The 3,037-nt window shown below is 35.0% G+C and overlaps 1 protein-coding gene across 1 annotated transcript in view; it reads left to right on the plus strand.

Annotated features, from left to right (window-relative positions):
* The window catches only part of LOC106883103 (uncharacterized), a 31,109-nt gene extending 28,786 nt beyond the window's left edge, over nt 1-2,323 (plus strand). Inside the window, exon 3 of the mRNA XM_052976419.1 lies at nt 2,046-2,323. The gene's annotated coding sequence lies outside the window, so the exon portion shown is untranslated. The remainder of the gene's footprint in view (nt 1-2,045) is intronic.
* The last annotated feature ends 714 nt before the right edge of the window (nt 2,324-3,037 follow it).

Here is a 3,037-nt window from a genome sequence, read left to right on the forward strand (position 1 = left end):
ACGTGACGTCGGTGATCTTATCTTGCGCACCTTATCGGCAATACAAGAGTTATTTAGTTTCAAAGAATTACTGCAACATGGTATTCTTATATACAGACTCACAGACTCGACAGGTTTAGCCTCACTAAACATAAATAGCGAGACATTGTGACAAACGGTCTAATACCATAATAAAGAACCCTGTCTTTTCTTTGCCTTCTCGTCTCCTTTCTTTCCGTTGCGCACATTTCTGGCATGAATTTATCACACGATTCATGTAATGTAATGTAACAATAATAATGATGTTGAGCTTTTTGACAGTAAATGTGCTCTGTGATATGTTGGTCTATATGTTGCAATATTGTCACATTATGTATGAGTATCACCGCGCTCAAACAATGGTAGAGAAAAATCAAAGAAAGACAGGTAAGGGTGTTTTCTCGAAAAGTAAGTGTAAAAACGCCACGCAGGGTTGTCGAAATGTTTTTTAAAAACGCAGTATGCAAAGAAGTTGATGTTTAATTTCACGACTTTCATAAGATTACAAGCAAATCTCTTGATGAGACAAACTATTTTAATGTATTTTTTTAATAAATCTTGAGACAACATGGCCCACTTTAAAGATAGGACGGTAACCCCCAGAAACAGCGATCGAATATTTGGTCTGACTGGAGCAAAGGGTCTCACTCAAGCAACTCCTTGCTCAATTTTCATCTCTTGTCCAAATACTTTCTATTTTATATTGTATTTTCCCCATGCATTTCGACATAAGAAAGCAGAAAGAATTATTGTATTACGTCATCTCTCAAAAAAATTTCCTTTATTCCCAAATTAACTTCCTTTACTACCAAATGAAAAAAATTCATGTGGCCGAAAGAAATTCCTTTAAGTTTTAATGTTGTTGTTACTGTTATTATTAGCAGTGTTATCGCTACGCAGTGATTGACAGAATCGTTTGTAGCGAATCGCTTATGAGAAAGGGAAAACTACAGATACACACATAATTCAGAGACTGAGAAATATTATAAGTGATAACATAAGAATGTTATCATTTATAATATTTTGTCATATATATTTTATCAATATAAGCTTTTGTCATATATTTAAATATTTATGTGTATGTAAATCGGTGACCTCAACTTAACTGATTAGCCCAGCACAGCACCTACAACGAGAAACAAATTCTGTCCTCTGTGTATAGTTGTTGGCTGTTAAATGAGAAGGAAAACCTGGTGATGAAAACCGGTGAAACAGATGCCGTCATGGGGATCTGTCAGAATAACAGGATCTGAAAGGAAAGCGCATGAGCTTTATGCTTTCTGAGAGATAGTTCACTTCTTGTACAACTTCGACTCCTGTCGTGGTTGTAGTAAAGAATGCTCAGTCCATAACATCAATGTTTCGAAACGGCGTCGCGAAACCGCTATCGATAACCAATTTGCATCCAAAAGCAGACAACATTTATAGGAGCATATTTTATTCTTAAATAATATAATAGATTAGCTGTGAAAATTTTCCAAAAGGAATATAGCTGATGTATTTCACCATTGTTATATTAGTAACATGGATGAGGTGGTGCTGTTGCAGATTTTGCAATCAATAATAGTTACGTGACTTCTTAGTTCACATTTAAACTGCAAATCAAATATAAGGGTGCCACTTAGTATCATTGGAATCAGAAACGAATATAGTTTTCCCTTTGCCATAACAGATTCACTACACGTTAAGAAGCTCCAGACCAAATGCCCTAAAAGATTTATTTACAGCCCCTATATGTTTTGAGCTAGAATACAATGAAGGTCACCTTTCTCTTTCTTCTCTTTAAGAGTGTGTCTATAAAGTACCAGTAATATACTGTGACAATTCAAGACTATATCTCCAAGAAATCGGTGACCTTGTATCATTAGAAATTAGTTTGCCTCTCATCCTCCTGGGGAGGGGGCGTTAAAACAAGTCCCAGACATGAACTGATGTCTACGCAACCGACTGTACTCTCCTGCAGATCCTATGAACTTCTGTCTATGTTGGATATAGTTATCATTATTATTGTTATTATCGTATTTCAGGGCACAGCAGAAAAAAGTTCCTGCCCATGAACGTGACTGGACGCAATCCGAATTATTACGCATGATTCAGGCGAATGAAAATGCCAACGAACCGAAATCTCCAGCCCAGGCTCCCGTGCAGAGCACTCCACGACCTCGTGCAAGCCCACCGAAAAAAGCGGCCCAGCCACCACCACCACCGTCACCTAAACCTGTCAGCGTTTCGCCTGTACCTCCTGCCTATGTAGACACGGGTGTTTCCGACTTCTAAAAGCTAAATTTTATCTGAAACATTAGAACGAAGTGCCTTATATTTTCTCTTCATTTTTTTTTTGCAAAAACCCACCCTCTTCTATGCCTTCTTGCTCTTGTTGTTGGCCTACTATGTATGATAGGACAAGCACCACACATATTCATATACATATAAAAGTAATATAATATATAAATTATATATTTATACATGCAATATGCTATATTCATTTATATATATATATATGAAAAATTAACATTTATAAATAATAAGCTAAGATAAATTCGCTCTAAAAGATATAGAATATGATACACTGATATAAATTATAAGCACCATGAACCATATAATATACGTGATATGATAAGGATATAAATATTATATGGTTATGATATTAATGGAATACGGTATGGTATTGATATAAAAGTCGATGTGTAGATGCATGGTATAATATTACTTCGCCATATTGCACAATAAATCTAGTTATAGATAATACCATCTATTATATAGTAATAAAATAAAACAGGAATAGATGATAACTAACTAATATGCCGTTTATTGTTTGTAAAGAATAGATTTATATAGGGGAGCTGACTATTAATTCAGCGGAGGAGGGCACTTGAAAAGATATTTAGCAAATTAACACCATTAATGTAGACGTTGACGTGGTGATGTACGCAAAACGACGAGCTAACAAGAAAGAATGAACATAAAAGACCAAGCCTATTATTATTATTATTAGTATCATTATTATTTTTATCAGAAA

This window comes from Octopus bimaculoides, chromosome 24 (assembly GCF_001194135.2).
Source record: "Octopus bimaculoides isolate UCB-OBI-ISO-001 chromosome 24, ASM119413v2, whole genome shotgun sequence".
Taxonomy (NCBI): Eukaryota; Metazoa; Mollusca; class Cephalopoda; order Octopoda; family Octopodidae; genus Octopus; species Octopus bimaculoides.